Source organism: Thamnophis sirtalis, unplaced genomic scaffold (assembly GCF_051295495.1).
Source record: "Thamnophis sirtalis isolate CommonGarterSnake01/CBP01778 unplaced genomic scaffold, rThaSir2_p1.2 scaffold_13, whole genome shotgun sequence".
Taxonomy (NCBI): Eukaryota; Metazoa; Chordata; class Lepidosauria; order Squamata; family Natricidae; genus Thamnophis; species Thamnophis sirtalis.
The window spans coordinates 42294588-42313799 of record NW_028261393.1 but is presented as its reverse complement, the minus strand read 5'-3'; the positions used below and the strand labels follow the sequence as shown (position 1 = coordinate 42313799).

Genomic DNA, 19212 nt, shown 5'->3' with positions numbered 1-19212 from the left:
CGGAGTCCAGGAAAATCTTACCACCTCCCAGGGCAAAATGCTTTCTTGACTCTGTCATATTTTGAGACAAAAGTAAAAGCTTGTTATGCCACAGGTGTAAACACAAGCAGATTTGCTTCCTCTGCATATTTCTTTGTGAAGTATTTCATTTTTCCTTGGTGCAGCCTGAGATTTCCCCAGACAGACTTCTCTTTGCCTCATTTTTAAAGCTCCACATTTATCTCAGAGCTCTTCCATCTGGTCCACATCTCAATGGGCGGCCAGAATCCGAGTGTAACCACTAACACTTTTCACTCAACCCCTGACTACCCACCGTCTTTCTCAACCAGTTTCTATAGCAACCAGGGACTGACAAAAAGAAACTAGGGTAAGAAAGATTTTTAAGTTACCCTATTTTGAAATTTCTTATCAAGTTTCCAATATTCCACTCACTGTTCACATGGAAACAAGGAAGAAGAAGCAAGACGGAGAGAGGTTTCTTGCTTCTTTTACTAAACACAGACCTATTCCAGATGCACTGAAAGTTTTCATTGCCCAGGTGGTGAGTTGCAAGAGAGGAAGAAATGAGAGGAGAGGTTTGAAGACTAATGTTGCATATAATAACATAGTGACTTTTCTGAATGCAAATGCATAGACAGGCTTGTGTTTATAGCAAAAAGGACAAAAGATACCTGCTTATTTGCAAAAGGAACACTTTTTTAAACTGTAGAAATCTCAAAGCAATTTTCAGCAATTGTAAAAAGAATGTTAATGTTCTGACCTAGGCTTCCTGAGAAAGCATAAACCACAATCTTAGTCCCCAAAACCCTCTTTTATTTATATGGCTGTCAGTTATGGTCATTCACAGTCGCAAGGCTTCACAAAAAGTCTGTGAAGGTTCCGATAGATGTCTGCTCGAGTTGCCACAATCTTCCAGGAGAATGTTGATAAACACCCACCTTATCTCCCTGGGAATGCTGCCAGAGGCCTAACTTCTAAATGCAGAGCAAGGCCAAACTTAACAGAGTCAAACAAAACTTTTCAAAGCTTGAACCGACCAGATGAACTAATTGCTTCCTGCAAAAGCTCACGTCCCGTTCGCTCTTCTTTTATGCCTTATGGGAAGGGCCAATCATCTCCAAGCCTTACTCCCAAGTCGATCCTGTTTTCGTAATTGTTCTTGCCTTCTGGCAGCTCTGTGCATGCACACACTGGGAACAGGCTCCCGCTGTTCTTCTGCCTCGCTGAAGTCAGGCTCCGGAGGCAGAAAATCACTACCAGATGGCCTTGGCCCCATCTCTGCCTCCAATGCAGAGCCCTCACCTGAGCCTTCCCCAGACTCCAGGACTGGCCCGTGTTCCTCCCCAAACTCCTCACTGTCCGACTCTGCTGCCAGCTGTGCTGGCAGCTGGTGGGCCACAACAGTTAAAAAATAAAAACAATTAAAAAGAGAAACATGGTGATGAGTAGGCTTCTGGTGAGATCTATGGAGAAATAGTTATCTCCAAAGGAGCAGAGATGGCATCACAATGGAGGTCAGTGCCACAGGGCCAGCACTGGATATTGAAATTCTCTCTGTATAAAGAAAAGATTCTGAGATAATCCACTTGTTCTCCAGATAACTGTTTCTTGTAAGTAAACTTCAAGAATGGAATGTTTTTGCTCATAAGTGGTTAGGAGGCATGGGATTTCATCTACCCTCACAGCCAAGATGTAGCCTTTACGGGCAATAAGAGCAGCCAAACCTCGTTTCTTATTTGCTTTTAGAATTAATTATTCCACAGATTAAGAGAGATTTTCTTTTGTGCAGGATAAGATCCCTCTTGGCGAGTTTCATTTTTTTTCTGGATTATAAAATTAAAAGAAGATTTTAGGATTAAAAGACTAAAGAATGTTTGGTAAAAAAAAACTTCACAAGAGATTATTTTTTTAAAGTTTAAAACTGACAAAAGGAATAGTTATTTTAAAAATATTTTTTTCATGAAAATGTGTTGGAATAAATGTAATCAAATTAGGCAACGAAACCAGACTTCCATGGGTATTTCTTTTTGGTTACAACTAAGGATTACAGACAATTGGTGAAATTTATAAAATAACAGATAAGTGGGCAGATTGTGTTCCTGATGGTAACTATGGATATGAGGAAAATGGGAAGGAAGGAATTTTCCTTTTTTCTTTTTCTTTCTCTTGTTTTAGATATTGTGGATTATAATATAATTCAACAACTGGAAAAGCAGCATGAATAGAAGGTAGGAGAGATTCCCTGAAATCACTTGCAGAAACAGAAATTCCATTAGATTTATTGCAGAAAATCTTTGATCAAATTAGCAGTAAACCGGCTAAGTCACTTGAGACTAAATTTACAGCGTTAGAGAAAAAAGTAGATGAAAGACTTGTTAAAATGAAAAAGGAGATTTAAAAAGTTTTAAAATTTAAAAATTCTGTAGAACAAATGACTGGAGATAGAAAACAAGTTAGTGACAAGTGAAAAATTTGGATAGTAAGGAAGAAATTATACATAGAGAGACCGAGAGAGAACTAGATAATTTGTCTCTATTGAAGTGAAATAGGAGGAATTATGTCCAAGATTTAGAGCTATTCCAAAGGCTTATAGTGAAAATATTGGGGGAAATTATACAAGCTTTGGCCATTTTTTTATTGGGAAGAAGATGAAGATACAGAGGCAGAGACAAAGTTTATATAAATTCAATATTTGCAATAACAAGAAATATTCCAAGGGATGTTTTAGTGAGAGAAGCAAGAGATCAAGTTTTCCAACAGCATCTTAATACAAGATTGAAGATTGATAATATAGATATAATTGTCCTAATGAAATTCCTACCAGACCTCTAGGTAAGAGAAAAATGATTTTTTTTTTATTGAAGGATTCAAGTGGAAAATGATCCCATTTGGGACAAATGTGTGATAATTAGAATGTGTGATAATTTTTTTACTTATAAACAGTAGAGATTTTGAATTCTATTTAAAAAAAATTAGAAAAATGTATTAATGAACCAAGAGAGACCAAATTGACATCTCAGAGGACACAACACAGAAATCACAAAAGAAGCAAAGAGATTTCTTTGTTTAAAAGGCATGTAGATTCCATGGTATGACTTATACCAGTAGTGTCCAACCTTGACAACTTTAAGACATGTTGTCAGCCTCTATCTTGCATGCTTGCTATCGGCTGCCATAGTAATGGGGAGGGTGTAGGCTCATAGTATTTGGAAGAGAAAACGTGTTGATGGAGATATCTCAAAGAAGGGAGTTTTGTTCTCACTATCTTCTGCGCATGCTGATGGGTTGTGTTTGGGTTTGGTCAAGGCCAACTTTCCTTGCATACCAACTGAATGAGGCCATCTGAAGGTGCACCCCACATGACACCCATGGGAGTTGGAGATTGGACATTGGGTCGGTATAACCAGGGCAGGGACTTGGGTAAACTTTTGATCTGTACAAGTTCGCACTTCTTTGCTTCAGATCTTGCTTCACTTTCGCTGTTTTCATTTCATGTCCAGTAAAACTACCTTTTCTCTAATTAAATGGAGTTGGGGGTTTTCTTTCTTGGATAATGAAAGAGGCAGGCCTGACACTTGTGGACTTCAATTCCACAGTTCTTAAATTTGCCAAGATTGGATGCCCCTGATTTATACTCTAGTATGCATAGTGCTTTCTCCCTGAAGCGGATTAAAAAAAAACAGTAGTGGGAGCATGAGTGTTCACAAGGGCAGAACAGGTAATCCTCAACTTATGACCACAATTGAGCCCAACATATCTTTTGTTAAGTGAGACATTTGTTAAGTGAGTTTTGCCCCTTTTTATGACTTTTCTTGCCACAGTTGTTAAATGAACCACTGCAATTGTTACGTTAGAAGCATGGTTATTAAGTGAATCTGGCTTACCGATTGGCTTTGCTTATCAGAAGGTTGCAAAAAGTGGTCACATGACCTCAGGACACGGCCAGGGTCATAAATATGGGTTAATCTGTTAATGGTTGCAATGTCCTGAGGGGTCACATGATTGCCAGCTCCCTAAGGGGCCAGGAAGCAGGATTTACTCAACAACTGTGTGATTCATTTAACCACCCCCCAAAATTGAGTATGTTTTACTTAACCATATTGCTTAGCAATAGAAGTCCTGCTCCATTCACACAAGTTGAGAATTACCATCATATAGAAGAGAAACAGTCGGGCTCCCATTGTGAATGAGAGCACTTCACAGTGCAACATTCGGTTGCAGGTGTACTGGCCAAACCTTTTAATATTAAATTTTAGAGTTAAGCATTCCCTTTGAGATTATTATTTTATGCTTTACTTTTCAGCCAGGATTTCAAAATAGCTCACACTTAAAATACTAAGAAGTGCCTTTTAAGTTCTCAATCTTTCATGTAAAATCCCACGGTTCTATCAAACCACTTGGATTCTACTGTAATGGAAACCAAAAACTCCGTTTTTTAAAAGAACCTGAATATTTTTACAAGCATCATGTTATACTTTTCATTTACAGTACATTTTAAAGATTTTAAAAGTTTCCACGTCTTGTGTTGTATTTAGAGCATAGCTCAGCCTCACCTGAAAAGTCCTGTTTGTATACCTTAGCAACTTTGGTCCTATTTTATATTGTTACACCTGCCTCCAAGTTTGGTTTATGATTACTAACAAATTCACAGCCTATTGAGGAACACAGACCTTGTAAGCCCCTTTGCTTTCTACCTGGGCTTTCCAGATAGATGTGATTTAGAAGACAACAGTTGGCCAACTGTTGAGAAGTTCAATCCTTGACTTACAACCACAATTGAGCCCAAAACATCTGTTGCTAAGTGAGATGGTTGCTAACTGAGTTTTGCCCATGGACTTTGCTTGTCAGAAGGTCACAAAAGGGGATTGCATGACCCTGGAACATTGCAACCGTCGTAAATCTGAGTCAGTTGCCAAGTGTCTAGACTTTGATCAAGTAACCATGGGAATGCTGCAATGGTTATGTCAAAAATGGTCATATGTCTCTTTTTACACTGCCACTATAACTTTGAACAATCACTAAATGAACTGTTTTAAGTCGAGGATTATCTGTAATCAGGGACACATATAATACAGTGACACAGTTAATTTAAAGTAAAAGTAGAAGTTTACTGGCCCCTCCTTGTTTATGTTCTTGCTTTATCTTTAGTCTGACTTCAGCCTAGACCTGGGGTATCAAACTCAATTTCATGAGGGTTGCATTTGACCTTGGAGGGCCAGGTAGGCATGGCTGGGGTGGGTGTGGCCAGCTTGTGTCATTCATGTAAAGTAAGAGTAAAGTTCTATATTTAGGCAAGAAAAACAAAATGCACAGGTACAGTATAGGTGGTACCTTGCTCAATAGTAGTAACTGTGAGAGGGATCCTGGAGTCCTAGTGGACAATCACTTAAATATGAGCCAGCAGTGTGCAACAGCTGCCAAAAAAGCCAACACAGTTCTAGGCTGCATAAACAGAGGGATAGAATCAAGATCACATGAAATGTTAATACCACTTTATAATGCCTGGGTAAGGCCACTCTTGGAATACGGCAGATGTGGAGATTCTAGAAAGAGTGCAGAGAAGAGCAACAAAGATGATTAGGGGACTGGAGACTAAAACATATGAAGAACGGTTGCTGGAACTGGGTATGTCTAGTTTAATGAAAAGAAGGACTAGGGGAGACATGATAGCAGTCTTCCAATATCTTAGGGGTTGTCACAAAGAAGAGGGAGTCAAACTATTCTCCAAAGCACCTGAGGGCAGAACAAGAAGCAATGGGTGGAAACTAATCCAAGGAGAGAAGCAATTTAGAACTGAGGAGAAATTTCCTGACAATTAGAACAATTAATCAGTGGAACAGCTTGCTTCCAGAAGTTGTGAATACCCCAACACTGGAAGTCTTTTTAGAAAATGTTGGATAGCCATTTGTCTGAAATGGTATGGGATTTCCTGCCTAGGCAGGGGGTTGGACTAGAAGACCTCCAAGGTCCCTTCCAACTCTGCTATTGTATTGTATGTTGGGGCACTTATGGTGGCCTAGGCTGATCTGGGGAATCCATTGTCTCCTTCCTTCCTTCCTTCCTTCCTTCCTTCCTTCCTTCCTTCCTTCCTTCCTTCCTTTCCTTCCTTCCTTCCTTCCTTCCTTCCTTCCTTCCTTCCTTTTCCTTCCCTCTTCATTCTCCCTCCTTTCCCTCTTTTCTTTCTTCCTTGCTCTCTTCCCATATTTTCTTCTTTTTCTTTGTCTTTCCTCTTTCCCTTTGTCCTTTCCTGTCCCTTCCTTTTTGGATGCTCAAATGCAACAGGGGAAACATTTCTCCTTTTTCTTTTGTTTTGCTTTTAGTTTGCTTTGGTAGTCCTTTGCCAGAGAAAACGGGTCATGTGCAGCCCTCCCGAGCTCTGTTTTAGCTGACAGAGGGCTGCAGGAGGCCATTGCAGCTGAAAATGCATGCAGCCCTCCCAAGTTCCATTTTCACTGGCAGAGGCACCACGGGCCAGTCCTTCGCTGTTTCCAGGGTAACTCCTCACATCTAAGCACCCCGGGCCTTGAGATGGACACCTCTGGCCTAGACTCACAATACTTACTAGAACTTGCCAAAAGATAAAACTAGATGTAAATTGAGACGTCTAAGCACACATTCAATTTTGTTTGGGGGGGTGGGGTGTTGCAGTTTTGTGTGAACCAGGCCACTGCGGCCTACTGAGTAAGCCATACTTAAAACAAAAAGTGGCTCAGCATGATGTAAACGTCTGCAATTAATGGTCTAAACTCACTTAGTGGGCATCATGGCTGAGTGGAGATGTTAGCTAATGCAAGTACAACGCTAAGCATTGCATCTTAATGCCTCTCCAAGATAGCATCAAAGGAATAATGAAGTGTACCTCCCCATGACTTTCAAGAGTAATTGTGGAACTAACTAAAAATATGTATTCTGAAAAAGAAACCAGAGATATTGGACAGGAAACAGAAGTGGCATTCAGCCAGTTTGGACCGGTTTGACAGAATCGGTAGTGGAAATCACGGGTGGACCTGCCCACACAGCCGAGCTCTATGCCATCCTATTTAGCATGTTTTTGAGGCTGGGTGCATGCACGGAAGGCGTGTGCGAAAGCAAAGTGCATGCACGGAAGGGCCATGCGCGCCAGCAAATTGGTGGTAACAACATGTGAAACCCACCACTGACAGGAAATCTCTCTGAGCCTTTGCATCTTTTCTTAGAAGATGATTTCCAACCACATATGTATGTTCAGAGAATGCTCTTTTCTTTTCTTTTTTAAAAAAAGGAGTTAATTAATTTTCATCAAGATTGTGCAATGTTTCAGATTCAATTCCAAACAAATTGCTTTATGGAATGCAAGCAGTTCTCTTTGGTAACACGTCAAGGCAGCAACATCTTCTCCCCCTCCCCACTGAAAAAAATCAGATCATGAACAGCTGGTGTGTGCGTGCAGTCGTAGAAATAGAGGCAGCTGCTTTAATGAGACACTCAATGGGTTTGCATTTCAGAATTGAAACCAGAGCATTGCATGGATCTAGCAGTCATGTAATCGTCTCTTCTGTCACATATCACAGAAAGATACCGCCCTGGACATAACATTTCAGGGGCAATCTAATACTCAGAGTGTACCGATCTCCTTGGTCCATTTTAAATACCCAAGAAGACCCACATCAGATAATACTAGAAGGAATATGAATGGGAGATTCTGGGCAGCGCAAGAATAACCTACTTCCCCCAGATGATGTCTTAAATTATCTCAGCCTTTGAACACCTTTTAATTGACTTTCTTTGAGCACAATGAGTCTCGATGTGAAACATTCAGAAGAATTCTCCAATCATCTCCATTTTTACAATGCCTTTATTTAAATCTATCCTCCAGGTTGAAGAATTCCAAAGGATGGGAACTATCCCCCAAGGAAGCTTCTCTGGCTCCTTACTCATTTGGTTTGCCCTGGCTTTGCCCTTTTTCCTCTCTGCAATATTCTCCTAAATGGGATGGTCTCGTAATATTTGAAATGCAGCTGCCTTCTAAATGACATAAGGCAGCCGTACGTTACACTACGGTAGTCCTTGACTTGCATTTAGTGACTGTTCAAAGTCACAGTGGGGCTGAAACAGTGACTTATGACCATTTTTCAAACTTAAGACAATTGCAGCATCCCTATGATCATGTGATCAAAATTCAGACGCTGGGCAAATGGTTCATATTCATGATGGTTGCAGTGTCCTGGGGGGTCATGTGATCCCTTTTTGCAACCTTCTGACAAGAAAAGTCAATGGGGAAGCGAGATTCACTTAACAGCCATGTTATTAATTTAACAACTGCACTGATTCACTTAACAACTGTGTCAAGAAAGGTCATAAGGTAAAGGGTAAAGGGTCCCCTTGCACATATGTGCTAGTCGTTCCTGACTCTAGGGAGCGGTGCTCATCCCCGTTTCAAAGCTGAAGAGCCAGCGCTTTCTGAAGATGTCTCCGTGGTCAAGCGGCTGGCATCACTAGACACCACAGGCACACGGAAGGCTGTTCCCTTCCCACCAAAGGTGGTCCCTATTTTTCTACTTGCATTTTTACGTGCTTTCAAACTGCTAGGTTGACAGAAGCTAGAACAAGTAACTGGAGCTCACTCTGTTACGCAGTGCTAGGGTTTCGAACTGCCGACCTTTCTGATCGACAAGCTCAGCATCTTAGCCACTGAGCCACCACGTCGCTATAAGAAAGGTCATAGTGTGGAGTAAAACTCACTTAACAGCTGTCTTGCTTAGCAGTGCAAATTTTGGGCTGAAATGTGATTTTAAGCCAGGGACTATCTGCCCTATGTTATTATTTGCAATTCCATCACTTTCCTAAGGATTTCTCCTACGGAAGAGTCTCTTCTTGTAAGCACTGCAAACAGACTTAATCTCTTCACTGAGCAAACCTAATATTCCTTACTTGATCTGAAGGGGAAAAAGATGTTCATACAGAACTCCAAAACTGACCCATGGAGTTCAAAGGCACTGTTTGAATTTTATTCTTACCAACAAACCACACTGAGGCCGAGAAACAACATTTTTCCCTCTTTCTCTTTTACTCTGGGTTGTTGTTTCATTTGCTTTGTTTTTTGCCTCGGCCATTTCAGTTGCTTCTGTTAAAAGCACCTAGAGACCGAAAGGAAATACAATTAATCTCTCCGTAGTGGGGAAGACGCTGTCCGCTGTCCAGGTGCTAACAGCAAATGGGCAATTACAAGGCTGCTGCTATTTTTCTTGCTTATGGTGCTTAAACTTCAGATCAGACTTAGGCAGGGTAGCTTTTCAACTAGAGGATAATCTTCTTTGAGATAGTCTATCTCAGTCAAACTCGGTCACCCGCTGGCCACGTGCAGGCCAGAGGCGGTATTCAGCTGCTTCGTACCGGTTTGGGTGAACCGGTAGTGATGGCAGCGGGAGGCACCGCCCACTCACCCAGATGTCATCATGGACACTCTGTGCATGCGCTTCCAGTTCGGTAGCGAATGTAAGAAGATTTCATGCCTGGTCCAAGCCCAGTTTAGTGAAGGGGGGGAAAGTCCTGATACGTCACGGGATGATACGTCCTAATACGTCACGGGATGCCATGACGACGTGAGCTTGACAACCCTAGAATAGAGGATGGGGTTGCCATCTGCAACCGGTGTAGGGAACCTGCAGCCATCCCGAAGTTGCTGCTCTTCATGTTCAGCTAACCCTTATCGTGTTTTCTATGGATGCTGGCAGATGGTTCAGTGACACTTGGAGAGCCACAGGCTCCTCATGCTTTCTATGGGAGACCTGAAACAGTCAGCTTGGTTCTTCCCAAAGATAACAAACATCCTACTTGTAATTGCAAAGTGGGAAAATGTGCAGAAAATGCATTCAAAACTAAGACTTACCCTTGCACTGTTTATTCTCAAGTATGAAACTGCCATTATTTTCTCCAAATAAAATATAAAATATTATATAAATAAAATCTATCTATATAAAAATGGCTGTGTGTGTGTGTGTGTGTTCCAGCATAATTCTGGAACGCCTTGAGCAATTTCAACCAAACTTGGTACACAGATTACTTACTCTCTGGAAACAAATACTGTGGGAGTAAAACACCCCTAATACCCCTCAGGGGATGTGTCCTGCTAAGATACAGCCTGTTGTGCCTTACAATGGATTCTACCGTACTGTGGTAAAATGGCTTCTACTGTGCAGTACAGTGGAGTCGCCACTGGTAACAGCTTCACAGTACTCCACAAGGGACTCCCTCTGGTAACGGGGGAAATTCAACATTAGAAATTAAGGTGGTATCACTTTTCTTTATGCTTCTGGGGGCACAGGGAAAAATTTGGAACTAATTTAATTGTTGCCGAAATCGGGGCTTTTCCTGACTAATACAGGATTAGGATAAATAAATACCTGGGCAATGCTGGGCTATCAACTAGTATAAATATAAAACAAACATAGTTGAAACAAATAACATAAAAAAACAACCTTTTACTGAAAGGAACAAAAGTTAGCAGGACCATTAAAATTGGGTGAGACAGAGGTCTAATCTGAATTAGGTCAGTTTAGGATTCAGTCTTGTTGAAACTTACTTCCAATGGAAGTATGTACACAGTGGAAATGATAGCTAGATAAACTTGGTCCCATCTTGTATTAAGGTCCGATGGGAAAGAGAAGAACTGGTGCTGTCCTAACCACTTAAATCAGCCAGGAAGTCAACTTGGCAATGCATCATATTAGCAGTCCAAGACAATGAAACTTTAGTACTAGCATTCCTCTCTCAGAGATAATAGAATGGCAACCTATTTAGAACGAATTGTACGGAAAGGAGGAGGAAAACAGCTCTACAGACAAATAGGGGATCGTGTTTGCACCCGGCCATTGCTCTGAAAAGCAGAAAGGAGCATGCAACTGCTTCTCGGGAAGGGATGTTGTGGTCACAAAGAAAGCACAATGATCCAAGTCTAACCTTGGTATTCAAAATGCAGGAAAAGCACATTGCAAAACAATCGTAATATGCTCATCTCCATTTTAAAGCGAAGAGCCAGCGCTGTCCGAAGACCTGTTTGTGGTCATGTGGCCGGCATGACTCAATGCACAGAGCGCTGTTACCTTCCCACCAAAGATGGTTCCTATTTTTCTACTTGCATTTTTTACATGCTTTCAAACTGCTAGGTTGGCAGAAGCTGGGACAAGTAACGGGAGCTCACTCCGTTACGTGGCACTAGGGATTCGAACTGCCAAACTGTTGTCCTTTCTGATTGACAAGCTCAGCATCTTAGCCACTGAGCCATCACCTCCCTTTCCCTCTTTAGATTAGAACCTGTCAAAGACCATCAGACATCCAGCTTGGCTTCTCGGTTGTCATACACAAGCCTTAAAGACTGCAGAAAGCAAGTATGAAGAGAAGCCATATATGGATGGAATATTAACATCATTATAAAGATGCCCACAGGACTGGTTGCCGAAAAAGGTTATCAAACCCAAGTAGACAAATCTCCCTCCGTACTTATCCTGAAACTGGACTTGTAGATATATTATAGGAAGAAAAAGACTATTATCTTTATGATGTGTCTTCTTCCTGGAAATCATGAGGTTGAGTGGAAAAAGAGACAGCAGGTAAAATGCAAGCCTTTGCATTTCACCCTTCAGAAGGACAGTCATTCTGCCTCAATTAATATCCTTTTCCAAAATGGATTCTCCCCCCCCCCTTAATGTTCAAAGGTTGTCTATGACAACTTCACAGTTAACTGTATCACCACTGTGCAAACAGAGCAAGCCTCCAGGAGAAAACACAAATCATATCTCCTATCATTTGCATATCTGTGCAATCTGTTCCACTAATTACTAGCTGGATGGCAGAAGGGGAGAGAAAAACCACAAATGATCCCAGGTATGTTAGAGGGATGCAAACACAACCTGCAGAAGGAAAAGCACAGAAATGGGATTCTTAAATGCACAGGTTACAGCACCAAAAATGAGCAATCGCAACGGTTTAGAATCTGAGATCTTTCTCCCACCCGAGGGAGGGAAAATCACATACAATCAAAAACCCTTCAAATAGTGTTTATTTCCTGCCTTTAATTAGCCTACAAGTCCAACTCTACAAATAACGAAGACCCTCACGGTGCCACAGAGACCAAAGTCCTTTAAGATCTACAAAAGCTTGAAATCATAGGGTGTGTGTTTGCTAAGCCTGCTAAAGAATTCACTGCTGGGTTGACTGCACTCAACAAATCTAGGAGCACAAGTTTTCTTTCCTCTTAAGTTCCAACACCATTAACCTTTCCCTCGTTCGTTATTTTTAAGGGGAGACATGGAAGTTAACACTTTTTTTTTTAGTACAAGAGGTATTGATCATTTAACGAATCATAAACTCATTTCTCTTCCTCCTTCATAGGTGAGAAATTCAACTTAAAATATTGTCAGTGTCACACAGGATGAAAATATGATGGATGCCCTGGGAGCCGAGGTGGCGCAGTGGTTAGAGTGCAGCACTGCAGGCTACTTCAGCTGACTGCAGTTCTGCAGTTCGGCTGTTCAAATCTCACCGGCTCAAGGTTGACTCCGCCTTCCATCCTTTCGAGGTGGGTAAAATGAGGACCCGGATTGTTGGGGGCAATATGCTGACTCTGTAAACCGCTTAGAGAGGGCTGAAAGCCCTATGAAGCGGTATATAAGTCTAACTGCTATTGCTATTGCTATTAATTCTTCACAAAAAGTTGAAATTTCCGGCTACTTCCCCTGATGCAAACCTGGTAAAAAAAATGATGAAGGTGTCAAGCTAAAAATCAGAAGATGGTAGTTCAAGTCCCGCCTTAGCGTTGAAAGCCAGCTGGGTGACTTTGGGCCAGTTGCTCTCTTTCAGCCCAACCCACCTCACAGGACTGTTGTTATGAGGAAAACAGGAAGAGGAAGAAAGAGCATTGGGTGTGTTTGCTGGCTTGAGTTATTTATAGAAATGACAAAGGCACGGTAAAGATAAACAAATAAAAATAACATAGAATTAACAGAAATCAGTCCCACTACATGCAGTGATGCTTACACCTAGAAAGCTTGCAAAGGATTCAGGTAATTACTACTCACTACTTTTCCTATAATCTAGCAGTAACAGGATGAAATACAAAAATTTTAAAAAGTCCCAAATATAAAATCCCCCACATATTGAAAAAGCTAAGCAAGTGCAAGGAAAAATATACCGGTAAATAAGACACGGCTTCACAATTTCCCCACCCTGAATGCTGTTTTCACCCATGTCATACTAATGCTCGGAACTTCCTTCTTAAATAAAGCACTTGCGATTAATGTGGTGGGAGAGATTAAAGGAAGAAGTGGATACAAATTAAATTGCTTCTACAAGAGTGCTGCCCAAGATAGCATGTAGTTCACCTAGAAGAGATTTCTTTCCCCCTAAGATCATTCATAGATCGCAAAACTGAACATCGGAAAAGATACACCGTGTTAGACGGGAAGCGAGAGCAACTTGAATTACAGCCATAAAATTATCATTTATTAGTAGGTTCTCTCACAAGCATGTACCTTCCTGGGTGAGGTTAACACGCTGTTTTGTTCACCAATCTCAGTGCACATAGGCTCCTTTGAAAGCAGACTATATGCTGTGTTTAACTCAATAATGAGATTAGCCAGTAAAACAAAATCCAAAAAGGATTTAGACTTATTTCCAGGGAGACAAAAGGAGTGGAGGGAAGAGAAAAAAGCCAGAAACAGCCAACACATCTTCACCCAATGGCTGAATCCGTTTTCATACAATAATTTCCCTAGCTTGTCAAAGAAAAATACGGAGAAAAGATTCATATAAGTGTGCAAGAACTGCCTCTAATAACAAATTGTGATGTGCGAGATGATCATTTGCAACCCAGATTTTTTGCTGAACTAACAAAGGGAGGGGGGGGAAAGGCAGCCACCCCTGATAAAAGGAGTGGTGGGAGTCCACAAAGCTTTAAAAATCAATAGGAAAAACTATTTCTGTGGTTCATGCCAAACAGCAACGTTGATTCCTTCCCTACCCGTCCACACCTTTTCTGTGATCACCATATCACAACAGAGAAAATCACCATTCATTTCCAATGCATCCAGTGGTTCTCTCCAGTGTCCAGCAAAACCAAGCCAAAAAGCATTTAAAGATGTGGGGACACCCATCACTTCCTGAAATGCTAAATGAAGAAACCGGACCAGCTCGAACAAAGGTAAAACCACAACATTCATGTCTGAGAGAGGTAGAAAGTAGCCACTGATGGATGAGGAAGTCAGAGAAGGAGGGGTCGCCACAAAGGTAATTTCTAATTCCCTTTGACTCTGGAAAGGGCTGGGAAGGATGAGAAATAGGTGGCCATTGCTACCCTTTTACCAGGGAGCAAGTCACAATTTCTTTCCTACCAGCTCCGCTACAATTTAAAGAAGAAGGGGGGGGGACCACCCCTATCTATCACATTAATTCTACCAGCTGATACTGCTTTGCTTCTAATGGTTTCCATCCTGCTTGATTAAAGGTTCCTTTTGAAATAATCCGTTTCAAGAGTCTTTACTTTCTCAAGTTAGGAGAGGAGCCATTACACTGGTTGTGTGGCAACACACTTCAGCACAATAAAGTAAATATGGTTCAAGATACGTCAGCCTGAATTCACTTCTTCATGGACTTGGGACTTACTAAGCTAGTTGCTACCACAACCACCCTACAACACGGGCAGGTCAAAAAGACATTGCAACCACCACCGATATTTAAGCCTTCAATGTATTTTTTTGAAACAGCACTGATACATGATTTTTAAAAAGAGGATGCTTGGCACTATACCTGGGCAAGAGGGATGCCACCAAAAATAAAATAAATACCTAACAAATGAATAAGAATAAAATAAATATCTAATTCACTTATCCAGAACTAATAAAAGGGAAATGAAGCCATAAGAAGGGAACCTATATGCCGGAAATGTTTACAGTTGGCCAAAGCACATTTTCCTACGCTCAGTATCTGTATGCAGATCTGGGTGTTACTTAACCAAATCCAGAGTGGAACTATCCCGAAAAACAGAGCTGATTTGGCTCAGCCTTCTGTTACATATTGAAAAGAATGCATAGAATAAGTATCCAACCTTTGGAAAAGCAAAACACAAAAACCTCAAGCATTTCAAAGTGTAAATAACCCAGAAGTAGGGGACACTCTCTTTTGCAGAGACACATCCACAACAAACTCATCTCAAGGCTGGGTAGGTGATGGGTGGGTACCAGTCCTTTTTATTTATAAGCCAGCTAAGAAAACCCAGACAAATGTACAGCTTGTTGGCTCCCTCTGACCCGCAACATTCAGCCACGCACGCACGTTCACCAGGTTTAAGAATAGGTTCAACAATAGGGAGTCAAATCCAGCCTACCTCACAATTCAAGACCCCATTCTCCTCTGCTGCCGGTGTACAGTTCCAACGTTCGTTTCCAGCTAGTACACGTGAAAGATTACATCACGCGCACCCGAGCTACACAGGGCGGGCGTGTGTTTGTGTTTGTCTGTGTGTGTGTGTTTGTGTGTGTCTGTGTGTTTGTGTGTGCATCACCCACAAACACAAGGGACAATGCCAGGAATAAAAGTAAGGGTGCAGCCTGTAGGACCTTCCCAGTCACTTCGCCAGAGCTTCGCCCTCCTTCAGGGCGCTTCCTGAGCCCAGAAACCTCGTTTCCAGGTCTTCCTGCCTTCCAGCCCCAAAGGGAGAGGAGAACGGCTGCCATTCACACGACCCACCCGTTCCACCTGGCGACTGGATGAGCATCCCAAGGCGGGGTGGGGTGGGGCGGGGGGGAGAGAGTTGGCTTCATCCGAGGCGCCCCGCCAGCACCACACACTCGCAGCCTCGTCAAGCGGCGGACTGCGGCTTCCTCACGCGTCGTGGGAACCCGACCCGGGGGGGATGCGGGAGGGCGTCCGGCGCTCCCCGCCGGAGCCCAACTTACCTGTCCGTCCACTGGAACTTTCAGCCGGAGGAGCAGCAGCAGCAGCAGCGCCGCCTCCGCCCCGCGCGGGTCCGCCACTCGCCAGGCATCTCGCGCGCGCCTGCCTGCCTCCCGCCGCCGCTACGCCGAAGGCGAAGATAAATCCACATCGCTCGGGAGGCGACCCAGGCGGCTGCCGCAGCTCGCCCGCATCCCCCTCCCGACGCCCCTGCCCGGGGCTCAGCGCCGGCGGAAGCCTCCCAGCGGCTTGCGAGCGCCCGAGATGCCGAAGAGCGCCGCCGCCGCCGCCTCCTTCTCCTCAGTCCTGCCTGGACCTCGCGCCGGCGTCGCGGCCACTGCTGGCTGCTCACCCGGCAGCGGCGCCGACCGCTCGGCTCCTCGCCTTTTGCCGCCGCCGCCGCTAATGAGCATGCCCGGGAGAGGGGAGAGCGGGGCATGCGCGGTTGCCGAAGCCGACGCCGCTTGCTTTCACCTGCTTTTTTTTGCCAGGCGCCGGGCAGGTGGCCCCGAGCGAGCCGGCCGGCCCGCGGGGAAAGGAAAGAGGGCGGGCGGGCCGGGCCAGAAGGGGAGGACGCGGCTCCCGAGAGGGGAGGGGGCTCCCGCTTGCCTTGGTGCCCGAGAAGGCAGCGGCTCAGTGGCTAAGACGCTGAGCTTAACAGGAACAGGGTTGGAAGGGACCTTGGAGGTCATCTAGTCCAACCCCCTGCTCACGCCGGAGACCTATACTAGGGATTCGAACCCCCGACCTTTCTCATCGACAAGCTCAGCGTCTAAGCTTCTCGATCACAAAGGCCGGGGGGTTCGAATCCCTGGTAGAAGTCTCCGGCGTGAGCAGGGGGTTGGACTAGATGACCTCCAAGGTCCCTTCCAACTCTGTTAGTGTTAAGAGACAGCGCTCCGAGGAAGGAGCCCCCGGTGGGTTGCCAGTCGGCCGCAGGAACATCGCGTTGCCGGGCGGGGGTGCCGGGCGGTGCGAGTGGGAGCAACAGATATTATAGCGGAGCAGCCTGCGGGAAACCAAACAGCGCCTTCCCCGGGATGGCTGGGTTCAGCCCGGGTTCTTTCCGCCCGAGCGGCCGCTGGCCAAACCGAGGCAGGGAAGCGGCTCTTCCCCTCCTTAGGCAGGCAGGCAGGCAGGCGGCCGCTGGAAATCGCGGCGTGCGGCGCCGGTAAAGTCTCGCCGCGGAGGCGCTGGGCTTCCCGACCGGAGGCGAGGAGAGCGGCGGCGGTGCGGTTAGTAAACGAGAAGAGGTTGGCGGGGGCTCCCGGCGCCCATACGGCCCTTTGGCTGAGATTTTGTGGCTCTCGGATGAGAGGACGGATGGCCTTTTCTGGTTATTTTTTATGTCCGAATACATTTTGGTTTACACCGAGAAACTGAGCAATAGTTCAGATCCATTTTGACTATGCTTTATATCTATCTTCTATCAAGCCCCATCCCATCCCATCCTATCCCAATTCATCCATCCTTCCTCCCTTCCTTCTTATCTTTCTTCCATCCATCCATCCATCCTACCTTCCTTCCTTCCTATCTTCCTTCCTTCCTCCCTCCCTCCCTTCCTTTCTTCCTATCTTCCTTCCTTCTTTCCTTCCATCCATCCATCCTTTTTCCCTCCCTCCCTCCCTCCCTCCCTCCCTCCCTCCCTTCCTTTTGTAGTAGCCCTAGAATGAAAACATCCCAATTTTCTTCCTAGGGTACTGGGAGGAGGGGTTTTAAGATATAAAATAGGAGTCTCTCCCCCTCCATTCCTTTCTAGTATTGATTATGTTGCCCAGATGGGTGTTGAAACGTCTTCAAGAAAACAACCAAGCTCAGAAAATACCCAGGACCCCCTCATTTCCACCCTGAGCTACAAATATTTTCCTTTATTGGAACCTTACCAACTTTAAGCAGAAAAGAAACCACCAAGTACCTTGAATAAAATGTGAGGGTAATGAAGAACCCCCATTCACAGAAAGAAAATATAAACTTTTCATCAATTGCAAAACAGGTTTCATCCTAGGTCTGGTAAAGTCACTCAAACTGCCTGGCTTTGCCTGTCTCAAAATATAATTTGAACCCCAGATTTGCTAAGATGAATGCTGAAGGACCCTCTGAAGCAGTGGTGAAATTCTTTTTTTTTTTTACTACCAGTTCTATGGCCGTGGCTTAGTGGGCATGGTGTGGTTTGGTGCTAGTCGTAACTTATAAAGTCCTTCATGGTATTGGACCTGGGTACTTGAGAGACCGCCTGCTGCCAATTACCTCCCATAGACCCGTTAGATCGCACAGGGTCGGCCTCCTCCGGGTTCCGTCTACCAGCCAATGCCATCTGGCTACCACCTGAGGGAAGGCCTTCTCTGTAGCAGCTCCGGCCCTTTGGAATGAACTCCCTGCGGAGATTCAGACCCTCGCCTCTCTCCAGGCCTTCCGGAAAGCCGTCAAAACCTGGCTGTGCCGGCAGGCCTGGGGTTGATGAGTTCCCCTCCCCTCTCGACTTGTATGGTTGTATGACTCTTGTGTATTTTAATTATGTGTATTGTGTTTGTATCCTCTTTCCCCTTTTGAATTGTTCGCCGCCCTGAGTCCCTCCCGGAGAAGGGTGGCATACAAATAAACTAAAACTAAATCTAAATCTAAATCTGGTGGGTGTGGCTTGGGGAAGGATACCACAAAATCCCCATTCCCTCCCAATCAGCTGGGACTTGGGAGGCAGAGAATAGATGGGGCGGGGCCAGCCAGAGGTGGTATTTGCCGGTTCTCTGAACTACTCAAAATTTCCACTCCCAGTTCTCCATAGCCTGTCAGAACCTGCTGGATTTCACCTCTGCTCTGAAGCCTGTTGTTAATGTCCCAAGGATGCTAATTCGGGGACTCTGATGGGACACTTTATTCAGGGTTGGGCTGCAATGGATTTTCCTGGGTTTTGCAGAACCCATAGCTAATGTTATGGCCAGTTCAGAGAACCTCCAAATTCCACCCCTGGCTGGCCCTGTCCACCATACCACGCCCCTGCCACCCACTCACCCCTTGCTGTGGTGCAGGAGGCAGACTAGGCCATGCCCACCATGGCCATGCCTACCCAAGCAGAGAACCCGTTGCTGAAATTTTTGAAGCTCACCCCTGACTTTATCCCAGGCCAGGAAAGAGAAAATAATAATTCTCTTTTCTCAGCTTCATGTTTTCCCATCCCCAAATTGTTCCATCCATCATCATTCGATGAATGGCTTTAGATTCTTTTTTCTTTTTTTTGCATCACTGGCAGTGCACACACTTCTCTCTGCTTCCTAAACAAAAGTAGAG

General features: G+C 44.3%; 1 protein-coding gene across 5 annotated transcripts in view; it reads right to left on the bottom strand.

The window, feature by feature from the left end:
* TENM1 (teneurin transmembrane protein 1) overlaps nucleotides 1–19212 on the bottom strand; it is a 647679-nt gene that overhangs the window by 421041 nt on the left and 207426 nt on the right. For 4 of the 5 annotated variants that reach the window (XM_087727832.1, XM_087727835.1, XM_087727834.1 and 1 more), the window contains exon 1: nucleotides 15930–16213. The exons of the other annotated variant lie outside the window; for it this stretch is intronic. The gene's annotated coding sequence lies outside the window, so the exon portion shown is untranslated. Of the gene's footprint in view, nucleotides 1–15929; nucleotides 16214–19212 lie in introns of those variants that run through there. 5 annotated transcript variants of the gene reach the window in all.